Source organism: Panthera onca, chromosome B1 (assembly GCF_046562875.1).
Source record: "Panthera onca isolate mPanOnc1 chromosome B1, mPanOnc1 haplotype 2, whole genome shotgun sequence".
NCBI classification, from domain to species: Eukaryota; Metazoa; Chordata; class Mammalia; order Carnivora; family Felidae; genus Panthera; species Panthera onca.
In genome coordinates this window covers 26,931,537-26,949,614 of record NC_138342.1, presented here as the reverse complement: position 1 = coordinate 26,949,614, position 18,078 = coordinate 26,931,537, and positions in this window count along the sequence as shown.

Genomic DNA, 18,078 nt, shown 5'->3' with positions numbered 1-18,078 from the left:
CCTCCATACGCACCATATGTCGTTCAAACTGCTGCCTCTATGCTGTATCTCCATGAGGCTGTTTCTTGTGTTGTCTTTTTATTTTTTTTTAATGTTTTTTAATGTTTATTTATTATTGAGAGAAAGAGAAAGATAGTGTGAGTGGGGGAGGGTCAGAAAGAGAGGGAGACACAGAATCTAAGTCAGGCTCCAGGCTCTGAGCTGTCAACACAGAGCTCGACATGGGGCTTGAACTTACGGACCCCTAGATCGTGACCTGAGCCAAAGTTGGACTGACTGAGCCACCCAGCCACCCCTTGTGTGGTCTCTTTAGTGGCAGGGATCCCATCCTCCTGGCTCTCCCAGAGCTGAGCCTGCTGATTTTTAAAGTTCCAAATGTTGGGGTCCTGAGTGGATCTGACTCTTGATTTCAGCTCTGGTCATGATCTCACAGTTCATGGGATCCAGCCCTGCAACCAGCTCCACGCTGACGGCACAGAGCATGCTTGGGATCCTCTCTCTCCTTCTCTCTCTGCCCCCTCCCCCCCCCCCAATTGTGCTCTCTCTACTTTTCTCCCTCAAAATAAATAAATAAGCTTTTAAAAAAGTGCTTAAAGCTCCGGATGTTAGGCCCCTCTGACTATCAGAACTCGTGTAAGTCAGCCCCTCTGGTTTTCAAAGCCAAATGTTACGGGCTGTGCAGGTTCCCCATCCCTGGGCTGCCTGGAGTGTCTGTTTCTTTCCCCTCTCCCTGCCCATGGTGTCCTCCCCTCCCATGGACAGTCCTGCAGGTCCATTCAGTTCTCTGCCACACCTTCTCCCTTCCTACCCTCTTCCATGTGGCCCCTTTCTGCATTTACCAGTGGAGAATTTGTTCTGTGAGTCTCCAGGTCATTTTTCTGGGTTATTTACACTGACAACGGTGTTATTTAACTATATTTGTAGGAGGCAGTGAACTTGCAATCCTCCTACTCTTCTATCATCTTCCCCAGAGGTTCTCTGCAACCATGATTTTATATTAGATTTACTTGCTTTGTGGGGAGACATAAGCCTCTAGTGAAAAGGTTTTCAAGGGGTAATCTAGGAAGCTAGGAAAGCTCAAAATATGTGGGGGTGCAAAAGGATTAATTATGAGCTGCTAATCAAGTTGTCACCACCACAGAAAAAGTGACAGATAGGGAGCAAGGGCAATGTGTCTCCATGACATCCATGTCCTGAAAATGCTTGATAGCAGTTTGATATGTGTTATGCTGTCCAGAAAAATCAGTACTAACAAGGTTTTATAAACCCATGTCCTTTGGATTGATGATACTGTTGAGGAAACTTTTGTTAATGATCAAATGTTTGCTAGGCCTATTGCTGCCAGTTTTTTTTTTAAATCTATCAATATTCTCATTGATAATTTATATGAATAGTTCAGCATAGGTATTTGGTGCTATTTCAATCCTTAGGTGCTACATCATTGAGGTCAATTCCCTTGGCATTTGAACTGATTGCCTTTTTTTGTTTTTGTTTTGTTTGTTTGTTTATTAATTCTGAGAGAGAGAGAGAGAGAGAGAGAGAGAGACAGAGACAGAGAGAGAGAGCTTGAGCAGCGAAGGAGTAGAGATGGAGAGAAAGAGAGAGAATCCGAAGCAGGCTCTGCTGTAAGCAGCTTAGGGTTCAATCCCACAAACCACAAGATCATGACCTGAGCTGAAACCAAGAGTTGGACGCTTACCCAATTGAGCCATCCAGGCACCGCTGAACTGCTTTTCTTGACAATTTCCTTAGGTCTACTTCCTTCTACTTGGAAGGGTTTCTAGATTGATACATATCTGTCTGTATGTTTATCCCTCTAGTCTACCTTTCCAACTTATTCCTGCCCTCCAAGTTGGCTATTATTTAACCCCTAGCCTGAGCCGAAACTACAGAAAGCAGAAATTCATGTGCTGACCATTTATTAAGTGGACTGAGATACTGCCAGTTTACCTGTGTTCACTTTGACCTCTGGTTCACACTATAGTTTTTGGAGGTAGAAATTGAATGCTAGTAACTCAGTGTCTTAAGGATAAAATAATGGAGTTTTAGCATAAAAAGGTCCTGTTTCAAAGGAAGATCTTTCCTAAGTGACTTTTCTCTCTCTAGTGATTTTTTTCTTGGACAGATTTTTCTTTTTCTTTTTCTGTGTGTGTGTGTGTGTGTGTGTGTGTGTGTGTGTGTGTCTTGCCTTCTTTTCTGATATCTTCTGATATTTTCTTCCTCATTAAGTTACCTGGTAAGTTTGCTTCTTCGATGCTACCAGTCTTCTGAGTGAAGCACTTTTTTAAAATAACTGGCAATTCCAGCCGGTGGCACTTGGGCCAAGGTTTACTTAATTTTATTTAACTAGACTACAATGCTGAAATCTTTAATTCTGTTGATATAATTAACCCAATATAACTACTTTCAATGAACAATTAACAAACACATAAATTGCCAAGACAGGAGACAATCACAGTACAAGATGCAAGATAGAATTGTCATTTAGAGCCTAATCTATGAAAATGCATTCCAAAAATGAGCATTATTTTAAAACATCAAAAATATTGTGTGCATTTTTAGAATTTTCTTTTCTTTTTTTTTTTTTTTTAATTTTAGAGTGAGAGAGAGAGAGAGAGAGAGAGAGAGAGAGAGTGCTGGGGAGAGGGACAGAGGGAGAGAGAGAAAGAATCTCAATCAGGATCCGTGCTCAGTGTGGAGTCCAATGGGGGGCTCAATCCCATGACTCTAGGATCATGACCTGAGTGAAAGTAAGAGTCAGATGCTCAACCAACTGAGCCACTCAGGTTCCCCTGTGTGCATTTTTTAAAACAAGATGTGTTTCAGAATTCTCTTTGGGCTTTTATACATATAGAAATAATCCACTCAATGTGAGGAAAGCATTTTCTTTCCATCGAAGCTGAGCAAAAAATCTAAAAATGTAATATTTCACATTCCCATTCCAGGGAGAAAAATAGTCTAAAACAAGATAATAAAGTTATTGCCAATTATTCTTATCAAAGTTTCCCTTAAAATAGTGCTTCCTAGTAATTCAGAGGTTTTCCAAACTTTATTATTTGCAGTCTTTGAGAGATGTCTTTATCTTCATTTAATCTCTTTCCTTTTAAGATGTTATTTCTCTTTTGTGATTTTACCTTCATGCTTTACCTTGAATTGTATGGAGTTGGCAATTTTTACATGTAAGGGTGGTAAGAAAGCAGTTAAAAATTCAAAGAATTGAGAAAAGATAGTGCAAAGAACTTTGGGCATGTCTTATTGGCTTGAAATTTAAGACCAAATAGTTAAAAATATTAAAGACATCTAGAGTAATTTTATAATCATATATATGTTTAAATGGTTAACCGACTTGCATGGCATCCACTTTTTCCCCTAAATTTACTGAGATATAATTGGCATGTAACATTGTTTAAATTTAAGGTGTATAATGAGATTATTTGATACATGTATTTATTATGAAATGATAACTATAAGGTTAGTTAACACATCCATCACTTGCCATAATTACAATTTGTGTGTGTGTGTGTGTGTGTGTGTGTGTGTGTGTGTGTGGTGTGTGGTGTGTGTGGTGTGTGTGGTGAGTACATTAAAGATCTATTTCTGTAGAAACATGCTTTCAGGCATGTTATACAGTATTTTTACTGCAATCATCACACTGAGTATTAGATCCCCAGAACTTATTCACTTTATAACTGGAAGCTTGCATGCTTTGACAAATACCTATTTCCCTCAACCCCAGCCATTGGAAACCAGCATTTTACTCTGTCTTTCTATATGTTTGGCTCCCCCCTGCCCCCAGATTCCACCTAAAAATTGAAACCATATAATATGTTCCTTTTCTTATCTGATTTATTTAACTTAACATAATTCCCCCAAGGTTTATCCATATTGTTGCCAGTATTAAGACTTCCTCATTTTTAAGACTGAGTAATATTCCACTGTCGATATATACCATATTTTCTTTACCCATTCATCCATTAATGGACACTAACGTGGTTTCCACATCTTGTTTATTGTGAATAATGCAATGGACATGCGGGTATAGATATATCTTTGAGATAGTGATTTCATTTCTGTCAGATGCATATCCAGCCATGGGGTTACTAAATTATATGGCAGCTGTAATTTTAAATTTTTAGAAAACTTTATTCTGTCTTTTCTAGTGGTTGTGCCAGTTTACATTTGCACCAACAGTGTGCTAGGGTTCTAATTTCTCCACATGTCACAACGCATACCTCTTGTCTTTTGGATAATAGTCATTCTAACAGGTGTGAGGTGATATCTCATTGTGGTTTTGATTTCCATTTCCTTGGTGATTAATGATGAACATCTTTTCATGTACCTGTTGGGCATTTGTATATGTTCTTTGGAAAAAAATTGATTCAATTCCTTTGCCCATTTTTAATTGGAATTTTATTGTTGCTGTTATTGAATTGTATGAGTTTCATATATATTTTGGATATTAGCCCTTGTTCAGATATTAGGTTTGCTAATAATTTCTCCCATTCTGTGGGTTACCTGTTCATTCTGTTGATTGTTTCTCTTGCTATGGAGAAGTCCTTTAGTTTGATGTAGTCCCACCTGTTTATTTTTACTTTTGCTTTTGGTTGCTTATCCAAAAAACTATTAAGACCAATTCCAAAGAGCCTTTTCCCTATGTTTTCCTCTAGGAGATTTAGGTATTCAAGTTTTAAATTTTAAGTCTTTAATTTGTTCCTACTTAATATTGTGAGTGGCATAAGATAGGGATCCGATTTCAGTATTTTGCATGTGAATATTCATGGCATCCAATTTTTTTAAGTTTATTTATTTATTTTGAGAGAAAGAAAGAGAGAGAGAGAGAGGAAGGGGGAGAGAGAGAAGGAAAAAGAGAATGAATCTCAAGCAGGCTCCACACTACCAGCACGGAGCGCAATGCAGGGCTCAAACCCACAAACCATGAGATCGGGACCTGAGTGAAAACCAAGAGATGAACGCTTAACAGCCTGAGCCACCCAGGCACCCCTCAAGTGCATCCACTTTCAAGGCCTGCTTTAATAACTTATTTTTTTTCAGTTCTGCATGGTTTTCTTTGAGTATTTGAAGTTAATATATAACTATTCATGATTTAATTCTTAGATTAAATGAGATAAAAAAAATTGGTATTCACCAGGATTTCTATTTTTTTGTTTACTGAAACAGCTTAGCCTACCTTTATGTGTATAGGATGGATGGAAACAAGTGTAGGAATTTTATTTTAGATATGAAGAAGGAGAATTAAGGAGAGAAAAAGAAGAGAAGGAGGCTGAAAATAGTTCTTGGTATTAAGTTGGCTAGTTGAGAAAACTAAGATGGCAAGAGAACCAAAGGGAAAAAATGAAAGAGGAACACTGAACGAAGAGGTTTGAGATAATTTAATATGAGGAAGACTCAACCTGCTATTGCTGGTTTGGAGAGAGGACAAGAGGCCCAAGAGCCAGTGAACGCAGGCAGCTTCTAGAAACTGGAAAAGGCAAAGGTGTTAATTCTCCCTAGACACTTAAGAAGGGAATAGAGGGCTGCCACTAGCTTGATTTTTAGCTCAGTATGCGTTTGTAAGATGCCTGACATACTAATTAGTAAGATTATAAATGTATGTGTTTTTTTAATGCTATTAAGGTTGTGGTAATATTTTTAGTGGTGTTGGGAAACTAATACAGTTTCTTTGAAGGAAGATATTAAGTTCAGCCTTCCCTCCTCCCTCTTCCTGCCTGCAAAAGGGTTCTTCGTGGTTTTCTCATTGTTATTTTCTTTTTAGACCTCTCTGCTTAAGATTGGGTAAGCCTCTTTAACTCTGTGTCAGAAAGTTAGGAAGTCATTTTGCCTGATAGTTAAAGCTACCTTCAATAAACAGTATATCAACAGTAAAGCTAATAAATTGTTTGAAAATACGATTTTTTCTGAAAGAGTAAGATGTAAGAGATGGCATTTGTTAATACCCTAAATAAGAAAATGTCCTTTTTTTTTAAGAATTCACACATGTAGGGTTTTACCCTGAAATTCGGTCTGCTAGGGCGTATTTGAAACCCCTGTTTTAAATTTTTAATTTTTTTTAGTGTTTTATTGATTTTTGAGACAGAAAGAGAGTGAGCGAGAGAGCGTGTGCATGAGTCGGGGAGGGGCATCGAGAGGGGGAGACCCAGAATCCAAAGCAGGCTCCATGCTCTAGCTGTCAATGCAGAGTCAGACGCAAGGCTCGAACCCATAAACCGCGAGATCATGACTTGAGCTGAATTTGGACATCTAACCAACTGAGCCTTAATTAGGTGCCCCTTAATAATTTTTTTAATGTGTATTTAGTTTTGAGAGAAAGAGAGAGACACACACAGAGTGTGAGCAGGGGAGGGATAGAGAGCAAGAGGGAGACACCGAATCTGAAGCAGGCTCCAGAAGCCAGGCTGGGAGCATAGAGCCCGATGCAGGGCCAGAACTCAAACGTGAGATCATGACCTGAGCAAAAGTTGGACGCTTAACAGGCTGAGCCATCCAGGCATCCCCTGAACCACCTGTTTTAGAGATGAGGCAAGTGATAGTAAGAGATGCAGTTCTTTTTTTTTTTTTTTTTTTTTTTAATTTTTTTAACGTTTATTTATTTTTTTGAGACAGAGAGAGACAGAGCATGAATGGGGGAGGGTCAGAGAGAGAGGGAGACCCAGAATCCCAAGCAGGCTCCAGGCTCTGAGCTGTCAGCACAGAGCCTGATGCGGGGCTCGAACTCACAGACTGTGAGATCATGACCTGAGCTGAAGTCGGAGGCTCAACGACTGAGCCACCCAGGTGCCCCAGAGATGCAGTTCTGCAGTGAGGACTGAATAAAAGCTAAAGAGGTGGAGGTAATGAATTTAGACAGGTTTCTACAAAGTTTGCTTATGCTGTGAAGCAGAGTTTTCCTTAAAGACCAGAAACGTTTACATGAATGAATCAGGGTAAGTAAAAGAATAAAGTAAAATTCATGATGAAATATGTAAATGAACCATTCAAAAAATTTTTACAAGCATTAGGAGTTTAAAAAAGTTAATGTTGGAAATGAATTGTAATCTAATTATAAATGTTTCATGATATTAACAAGTTGTTGTTTTATACTTGGGGGTCATTAGTCCCAGGTACTTAATGCTGTTTATGGATTGACCTGAACTAAAAGGTCACAATCTAAATTATTTTCTTACTGGAGGTTTCCTTATGGCAATTCCTATATTGAAGTCCATGGTCTATATTCTCCAATAATACATTAAATTAGCACCTCCTTTATCATAATAACCTACTAGTGTGACATGCAATGGTGCAGGTCCTTGAACAATACTCTGGAGGAGAAGTAATTAACTGGTGAAATGTCTGTGTGTGTAGAATCCAGGCAAGGGCAGACTAGTCTGACCTAGAAACAGCAGGATGGGAATTAGCCTACTACAATCACAGCACGCAGGACTGAATCCAGCAGTGCAAAAGAAGCTGGCGAGAAAGGACACTGCTTTGCTTTTCAGATGCAATGTTGTGCATTCCCTATAGTGTCTTGCTTGTGGTAACCCAAGCTAAAGAGTGCTGTCTGCCGATTCTGGAAATATTCATCCACCTCAGGGCCATTTTTACCAAGTGTAGCCAACTGAGAAAATTATTAATTTTATATATTTAGACATTAAGGAAAATAATATTATTATTATTCTCCTCGAGCATGGAAATGTATAGTCAAAGTGTTTTGTTTGTTTTGTTTTGTTTTTTTAAGTATGAATGTGATGGGGAAATGAAATGAAACATACATGTTATTGTAATGTTTACATAATGAGTATGGCTCACCTGAACAACTTTACAATGAATCAGATTACTTCATATGGTCAGAAAGCTAGACTAATTTTATATAATTGTTCAAATAACCACTACCCTCTGTTGAATAATGCTTGAGGCAAAGTAGTAAAGAATGTCTGATTTCATGTATTTAACTACCTCTGTACTTCTTGGTAGGAGAAGGGGTGATGAATTATTTTTATCAGATGGTAAATTTTGGGTATTTTATTTACAAGGTTGTTTTCAATCATGTGGATAGTATAATAGGATAAAGTAATCCAAAGTGGGAAATGAGATCTTATTCTCAGCATACAGAAAGAAAGTCCTTTCCTTTGGTCTTCTCTATATTTCATTGCAAATGAGATATCTCATTTGCTCTTGACTTGAGGAGCCTTTCTCTCCTTTTCTGAGTAAAGTCATGTGAGGGATGGTCTAAAGAGGACATCAGTATAACTTTACAGCTGTGTGAGCTCAGGGCGTTAATCAATGCAGAGGCACAGAGAAAAGAACATGTGTTTAATAGCTTGAATTTATTCTTCTCGTCTTCAGGGGCATTATGTTTCTTAAGTATGAAAGGAAAGGCACTGAGATATACAATTGTGATATCCAAATGTGAACAGATTTCATTTCATTCAGTTTCATTTCAAACGTTTTTAAAGTACATACTGTTCTTCCTTCTCCTTATTTATGTGACTGGATGGAAATATACTTAAAAGATTTTTTCCTATGATTGATTATTTGACCTTTAGGAATGGGTGGGAAATATAATTTATGTCTGAAATAGACTCAGAAATAGGCTAATGCTTCATATTCAGGGTTGAGCTTTTCTATTTCTTTTCTTTTCTTTTTTTTTTTAAGAACAGCTACATAGGTGACCATCCAACGATCTCTTAAAATATGCATGTTCATCTATCAGCCATTGAAACAGAAAGACAAGAAATTTTAGTAAGTTTCCAGGGTAATAAGTGCATCTTCTCTTGGTCCCTCCCCCTTTTCCACATGTATAAGACATGACACAATATTGATAAAGTATAGATAACTGTAAACTCCTTAGCTATTTATATGTGATGGATGTTGCCAACTTTCAGCAGCAGGTAACAGGGTGTGAGCTGCAATAAAACAATTCACAGCATCTACAACTGTTGGTGACTATTGTATAAACCTCTTTGCAGAAGGAGATAAAAAAGACCATAACTGTCATAGTTAGCCAACTACCTACCAATAATTATTAATAAGAGGGCTTCTCATTTGCTCAAAGTTAGAAATAAAACCTTGGATTGTGAGGAAATTGTTCTGAGAGTGTTTTGCAAGATGAGCGAACATTTCTAATAAATTTTAACTTGATAAAGACGCAGTGTCTTGCAACATTGAGTAGTACATGATGCTGAATGTCACGTGATCACAACTGAGCCAATGATTCCTGACATTCGCTTTGATATACAAGTTTTTTGGGTTACGAGCATGTTTCTGGAAGGAATTATGCTTACAAACCAAGGTTTTACTGTACTGCCTTTCTCAGTCTTCCTTGAGGTAGGGATGCTCATGTCATTGAGTTTTAGTCACTGATATTTAAAGGGAAAGCTGCAGCAAGAGTTCTTGGGCAAGTTTTTCCTTACTTTATAAAAGGGATAAATGCGATCTGTGCCAATTTAGATCTTATCCCTCATACATGCTAGGAATGTTTGTGTGGCGCCTGCAAGTTCAACAGCACCTTGTAGTTACAGAGCAACAATTATGAGAAGGAATATAATACTCAGGGGTTGATAAAGACACTTACCACTTGTTGAAAAAATAATACATTAGTGTAATAAAGAGTCTGACTCAGATTTTAATATTTGGCTACTAAGAGCTTTCAAGTCCCTCTATTTTCTCTTCATCTTCAGCCCATATCTGAGAAAGTTGATAAGAAATTTCATGCGCTCTGCATTTCAATACCAAAAGGTTATTTCAGACACATGAACCACAGCCCACTTGTGCACAGAAAATTTCACCCAGCACACTCTCTGTCCATAAGAAAAGCCAGTTTGTCTAACCCTGTTCATGCAAGTCATTTTCCAGCCCACCTCGGAGTTCGCCTTGCTATCCCCAGAAAACTTCATAAAGCCTTTTTATACCCTCCTGGCATGTGTGTGGTGTCACCTGTCTCAATATCCAATCCAAATTTTCAATGGGATGTCCATTTCACTTCTATGAGCTAACCTCAACCATTAGCATTCTGAGCAAGATACCTAGGTGATGATCACAACCACCAGGGGTCTTTCTTCTTTTAATATCTCCCTAATTTGCTCTGCTGCCTGCTGGCTAGCACATTCTTTGAACTATGTTGCTGCCTGCTGCCTAACTTGAGCTTGAGCTGCTACCTGTTGGAAATCTTGTGCTGGCTGCTTTATGCCACATTTGCCGAATTGTACTGAGTTCTGTTACAGATTTAACTGAGTCAGAAGTTCCAAGAGCTAATGTTTAGAAATGGGGTGTCAGTTTGTCACCCTCGTTAAAGTGGTTTTGGGTCATGTGTTTCTGCCTGAACATATCTGTGTATCTCGGATTGAAGGATATGACTTGATTCCAGCAAAAGCCATGATAGGAATTCAAGGGGACAGCTATTACCCTGTGACTTTGAATGGATTCTGTGTCTTCATCAGGTGTCGGCTCCAATCTATAGCATGCTCAGGAGAAAGCCTAATAGTCTGTATGATATGAGGACCCCTTGCATGGTCAGTAAAAGCAGGTGACTCACTGGGATCCTACAAAATACTTTTGCTGCTGCTGCCTGTACCTTTATCATGAAAGAGACTGTGATCCTTAAAGTTTTAGGGAAAATACCCCATGCACTCCTAGTGCACATGGTTCATTTAAACCCAACTCAAGCCTGGGGTACTTAAATCCTATAAATCCAAAATTTTCATGGAAGAGGCCCCAAGTCTTAATGATATTGAATTGAGATGCTCTAGAGGAAAAGACATTATAAATACAAGTAGGGTAGAGAGAAACCCTTTGAAGTATATCCAGAAATCACCAAAACAAAACAAAAAAAATGGTTGGACACAAGGAAGGAAACAAAGCCTGAAAATAGAGGTCCACAATTTGGACCAATTTGAGAACCCAAAATTCCACAATTCGGTAATCCAAATATTTGCAAATAGAATTCGTTACAAGATAAAAGGGGATGATTGGCTTTTGTGCTTCTAGACTATAAATTCTGAATTAACTAACATCTGCTGAAAAGCACCAATTAGAAAACTTTCATGGACTTGGTCCATACTAGGTCTCAAATTAGAGTTAAATTTGTGAATTCCATCACATTTAAGTGAGGTACCTCTATGCTTTTAGGAAAGTTACCAAGCATAAAACATAGGGCAATATCAGGTATGCTTTACCTAAGCCGTGAGAACTACTGCCCTACCTAAGTTCTCCATAGCCATAACAGCTTTTGCCTTAAAAATAGCCAATAATAGGCATGAATGAGTTTGATTAACCCTTTGCTTTTGCAATGGGGGTGAATTGGGTATTTTTCCTTAAACTCTAAAGATCAGGATCTTTTTTAATGACAGAAGTATAGGCAGCATCAGCAAAGGCATTTGTAGCATCTTAGTAACCCAATGAATAATAAATTAAAATTATGCTTTTGGCTCTTAAAACTAGTCTGACAACAAAAGGCTTCCATGAATCTCCATCCTTGATTAGAATAGTTAGTATAGCTTAATATAATATAAAACAGCATCTTCAAGAATTGAAATCCATTATACAAGACCTGTTTAAAGAAGAGGTAATTATGTACTCTGCTTCTCCACTTAATAATCAAATTTAGGTAATTCTTAAATTTGGAAAGAAAGAATGGCACCTCATGGTAGATTCCACTACCTCAATGCTATGACCTTGACCATTAAGGACCCATACCCAGTATTATTGAAATGACTGATTCTCATCTGATCAACAGATGATAAATACTCCACAGTCATAGAATTGACTAATATGTTTTGTTCAGTGCCTCTTTCAGTGGCCTCTCAGCTGCAGTTTGCCTTTACCTTCTCAAAAGGCACAACACATCTTTACCCTGCTGAGTTCTCCCAACTGCCTTGCCATCACATCCATGTAATCTTAATTACGTTTAGTTTTCCCTTGCAACAAAGGTATAATATTACATTGATGACATCCTGCTCTAAGGAGATTCATTTGACACACTCATATACAGATAATCACAAAGGAGTTCATGTAAAGGAGACGGGCCATTGTCCCACACATAGTACACACAGTAAAAGACCTCACCACCTTGGTTAAATTGTTGAAAATCTTTTATTCAACCAAGGGACGCTATATCCTCAACACCATAAAGGCATAGCTATTGACCTCAGTACCCATTCAACATTAAAGCAACAATATTAACATTAAAGCAAGACTAACACATTGTAGATCTTTATGGCTTCTAAAGACAACATGTTTTTTAAGTTCATTTATTTATTTTGGGAGAGAGAGAAAACAAGAGGGGGAAGGGGCAGAGAGAGGGAGAGAGAGAATCCCTAGCAGGTTCTGTGTGGTCAGCACAGAAACCAATGTGGGGCTCCATCTCATGAACTGTGAGATAATGACCTGAGCTGAAATCAGGAGTCAGTCACTTAACCAACTAAAGGCACCCTAAAGACAACATATTTTTTGTTTGCAAATTTTACTTAAGCCTGTTATGGTGTTACTTGCAAATTAGCCCTCATTTTAGGACTCCCAACAAAAAGAATCGCTAGAATCTGTCCAAATTACAATACAACAAACACACCCATTAATACCCTTGAAAGGCTCCTTCACAACAGAGACTTTAGCACACTTCTGGAGTCACTCAACAAGCAGTTATGGTGACAAATGCCCCTGGACTTCTGGTACAAGAAACTGTCTTCCTCAGCACCACTCTGTATGCCATTGTACTGATTGCTTGCTGAACACTGGGGTCTTCTGGAAATAAAGACTCTCATATGTTCTGAACCCAAGACGCTTGGTACACAGTTTCCTATTAGAAGCAGCATCCTCAAGCTTGGCACAGCCACTATGCCCTCCTTGCTAAGATGGAAACGGTACCTATAGAATAGAGTCAAACACAGACCCTTTGGCAAATCTCACCTGCAAGAGTGGTTGACCTCCTCTGTCTTCAGTCTCTTGCCAGATGCCATAATGTTGAAGAAGGTTTCCCGTTTCCTGAGCTCCTTGACAATGTGAGTAGCTTCTGGGGAACAACGGAGTGAGCAGGAGAAGAGTTGCTATGATTTACAGGCAGTAGTTGCAACACTGCATATGATGGAGTGTGCTGGAGAGTTGCTGCTTTTCATCCCTTAACTAAGATGCCCCTGATTAGCGACAGGACTCAAGAGTAAACAAAGTGGGCCCAACCTCAGGCAGTCATTTTAGCAATGGCTATCCTGGCCCACAGTCAGCCCCTTCTGCACATTTTTAGACTCAGGATATCACCAATGGTCTAACCGTCTGATCTGGTCAATAGGGGTAAAAATGACTTATCCAAGGTTACCCCTTTGTGATAAAGAACTGTTGTAAATCTTTTACCTCATAGTTACCCACAATATAAATTAAGGTTATACATAACCTCCACACATACTAAAGACACAACATTAAGTCTCACCAAGATATTCCTTATCCACATGCAGGTCTCTTAGGACATTCAAGAGGATTTTCACCCCTTTTAGTGGACTCAAGCTACTTACCTCAAAGAGTGCCATAATGGCTTACTTAAATAAATTTAAATTCAAATAAATGGCACATGGCCCATTGCAGTCTTCAAACTTGAGGCATGAATGGCAATAAAGAATCTGCATTTGTTTGCGATGTTTGGTGACAACATGTGACCTCTACCACTGCCTCTGTTCCTTCTGCCTCACCTCCTGGGAAAGTTGGTAAGAAAGCCAGGTGTTCCTTCCTTTGGGGCTGACAGGAAATTCAAAACATGCAAGCCACTGCTTGTTTGTGCATAGGAACTCTTACCCCGGTCCCACCCCCTATTTACAAATAAATCCAAGCCATCTATCTCCTTTTCCTGTTCTCTCAAACCCTTTATGGACCTGCTTTGGAGACTTCCCTGCTCTCCTAGGAAGCATCATTATGTGAAGATAAGCAATATATATACTCTTTCGTATGTGTTTTATCATCAGTCTTGATATCAGAAACAAATTTGGGGTGAAGGAGTCCATCCTTGTAGTGTGTCCATAACAGATTGTATTCTAGTTTTCACCAAACTCCTGTAACTTAGGTACTGTCGTTGTATGTAACATTAAGAGGAGGGAAATAAAGCAAAAAGAGATTAAGTAAGTCACCCAAGGTCCTGTAACAATTTTGTGCTAGAGGTGGGAAATGAACCCAAGAGCTCTGCCCCTACCCCCGCCCCCGAGCTGTATTCTCATGCTCTGACTAAACTGCTTCTCAAAGTTATAAATAAGCAGAAGATCCTGATAGCACTGTTGGACTTTGCCCTGGCATTAGACTATCTAACTCTAAACTTACTTTTGCTTAAAAAAAATCCTCTACCTTGAGTTGCTTTATTTGAAGTATATGTTACTTTCTCCTGAAGGAAATTTTAATTACATGGTGTAGATTTGAATCCATGTTCAACCAGTGGTTAGATGTGAGAAACAGAGATTTAGTTTCTCTATGCCTTGCTGTCCATGAAGGTAAAATGTGAGGAATAATATTTCCATCATATAATTATTGTAACTGAATAAAATAACATATGCTAATTACCTCACATAATGCCTCTTACATACAAAAAGCTCAAACAACGAAAGTTAAATAATGTATTAGCCCTTACAAATTAATCACAAGTATTTTGTGAGAGATTTGATTACTTATGACCAACAATTGTGGTACCTGCAGAACATCTCCTGTGTTTTTTTTTTGTTTGTTTGTTTATTTTTGTTTTTGTTTTTGTAATTACTGTGGAAAGTTTTAGAAATACTACAATCACTATGAATTGCTTTTTTTAATTTTTTTAACTTTTATTTATTTTTGAGACAGAGAGAGACAGCATGAACAGGGGAGGGGCAGAGAGAGAGGGAGACACAGAATTTGAAACAGCCTCCAGGCTTGAGCTGTCAGCACAGAGCCCGACGCGGGGCTCGAACTCATGGACCGTGAGATCATGACCTGAGCCGAAGTCGGACGCTTAACCGACCAATCCACCCAGGGACCCCTATGAATTGCTTTTGAATCATTTTAAAAAAAATTCTCTGAAGAGATAGTGAAGCAAGAACATGTTCATCCTGGCCTGTTTTCCTGGATGTGTGTACCCTCACAATGGCAACTACTCCTGGTTAATCCCTAAGATATTAACAGAGTCATAGTGTCATAAACTTCAGAGTAGAAATCACTGGGACCGAAAAGTGGGTGAAAGCAAATTAGTTTTGGCTGCATATTAGTACACTGAGTGATAAATATACACTGGAAGATGAATATATCTGTGTACCAAATGAATGGAGCATATTGTTCTACGAGGGTATGGGACACAGACCTGAAATCTTAGCTAGTATTGGACTTACTATCTGATTACAGTTAGGGTGATCATTCCCCCATCAATCTTCAAGACCCATCAGTCTTTTGGCACTATTAATGATTGCTTGGAAATATTGTTTGGAATTAACATGTCTACCAAGTTCATGCCTTTTATGATGGCTTAAGATTTTTTAGCTTCTGCTACAGACTTTAAGGGGAATACCTTCTAATATATGCAAATAGTAACCTTACCCAAGAATTGGGGATCCAAAGAACAGAATCTATCAGTTGCCCAGTATATCCACCTCAGCATTTATTTGTTTTCACATGGAAGATTTCTCAAGTTTGTCTAAATAGAGGAAATGAAAAAGAAAAAGGAGATGGGTAAGCGTAGGAGAAATTATTAAAATAATGCCGAGTTGTCTCTTGGCATACAACAGGGAGTCTGACAAATTAAGTGTTTGATTCTTACATTAAGTGTTGGATTCTTTTTTGGGAGTATTGTCATTTACATGATTCAGCTCCCAAATATCAGATCCACACTTACCATGGATAATACTTTCATAGAACCAGTTTGCATCAAAAACCCTGAGCAGTGGTCATGTTGTTCCAACATGGCAGCTGCCATTATAACCATGTGGGTGGTGGATGTGTGGATAGTTTGGAATGATGGGCATGAGAAGTACAGCTTCTAGAAGATGTGTAGGGGGTAAATAAAACAATAAGTGTGCCCTGCAAATGCTGAAACTTTTGGGTCTTTAATATATTATATTTAAATTAAAAATTATGGAAGTATTAAAGAGTAAGTGACAAGAGCTAATTTTTCCCAGGTTTCCCTGTGGTAAGGTTTCAGATATAGTAACTAACATTTGTAGAGCTTTTACGTAAGTTAAATTTTGATTAATTAAGCTGGTATCATCCAATTAACAGATAAATTCAAACCCCCAACAGGTAAACAATTCATCTTGATTTTATACATATGCTTTTTTTCCATAGAATCGCTTCATATTTTCTCCCTTTAGAATATCAAAAATAATTTAAATTAAACTTACAGTATGTTTATTTGTTCTTTCTATAGATAAATTTGCCAATCAACATTTGTTTCTGAAAATGAGAAAAGTCTGCAATTTTCAGTAGGAAAAAAGCTGTACATTAAATATTTTCTATGGCATATGATCAATGCCCTCTATTTTATTTTATATTTTAAATTTAAGTTTTATAATACAGGTACCATATAACTTTAAGGCTAATAATAGTAGCAGTAACAGTGTTCAAATGAAAATATTATATTAAAGCCATATAGTTATCAATCATTTTTCAGAAGCCAGAAAGTATTTTAAGATTTTTAAAAAATTATTACAATTTAATCTTCATAATACCTTTACGAAGTACACAATGCCCGATTTTATGCATGAAGAGACCCATGTCATAACAGTAACTTTTCCACATCATAGTTTAATGAGTGTCAGAACTGAGATTCAGATTTATATTTGTTTGACTTCAGACCTGTTTTTCTTTCACCATGTATTGAAAACATCCACATTTTTACCATGATAATTTTAAGTGCCTCAGAATTTTTCAGGAGTGCTAAAATAACATGGATGTTTTCTTAAATCTGACCTAAATATTAAATTAACCCTATCTATTAAAAAAAATCATTAAGAAAGAACAGATGCAACATTTTTATTACAACATAACAGGTTGAAAGCAAAAAAAAATTATCAGAACATATTTTCTACCTATCCCAAAGCTTACCAAATTACATAATATATTATAAAATGTAATGGATAGTTAGGATACTCACTGAAAAGCGAAATTCATCAAAAGCGTTAAGTAATGATAAAAATCACCCAATGCCATCACTGACTTAAACAATAAAAATGTAAAGGGCACAAATCAACCAACTCTTTTCTTCTTGCTTAATTTGAGCCATCAGTGAGGTGTAGTTAACAAAGGTAATACAATCTTAAGATGCATAATAGAAGTTAATTGCCTAGATAATGGGAAATAATATCTCCATTGGACTGTGTTGGTCAGGACACATATGGAATGGTGGAATCAATTTTGTGTTCTCTCGGACTTTACTTACACCCATATTATGGCAATTAACATCTTGGCTTATGAGTAGTTTTTTTTTTTTTTTATGTATCTTTCTTCCATCATAGACTGAATTACATGCATGCAGGCACCATGACTTATCTAATTTTATGTCATTGGCACCTAGCAGACAATGTGGCTATTACTCTTTGCTTAATAAAGCATTACATTCATTAAGGCACCCATCTTATCTTCTTGGACTCTTGCCATAATATCATAACTGATTTCTTTGCCTCTCTATTCATCTTTCTGAGTTCCATTTTTCCAAATAATTGTTCAAGCAGTAAAGTCATCTCTCCGAGATCATAGAACTGCTAAATGGCAAACATTGGATTGAACCTAGGTAGACTGACTTCAAAGTCTCATTTTCAGAATATGATTCTCTACTAAAATCTTCTCTCCTCAAACATAAGCAACACAAAACAAATAAACAAAAACAATTTTTTTTGTAAAGGATTTAGTTTTCCTGACTTAGTGGAATTCTCTACAAATTAAGGTGTAATGGGTACATTTTAAGAAGACTTTAATAAACAGGAATAAAGAAACAGATAAGTAGGATCATGAGCTGTCTGAAGACAGCCTTGTTTAAAGAAAAGCTCAAAGAATGAGAAGATTTTTTGCTTCAAAAAGAAATCTATTTGGGGATATATGTGTTTGCCATCTTTAAAGTATTAAGGCCTGTCGTGAGGTAAAAAATATTCTGTATTTTCT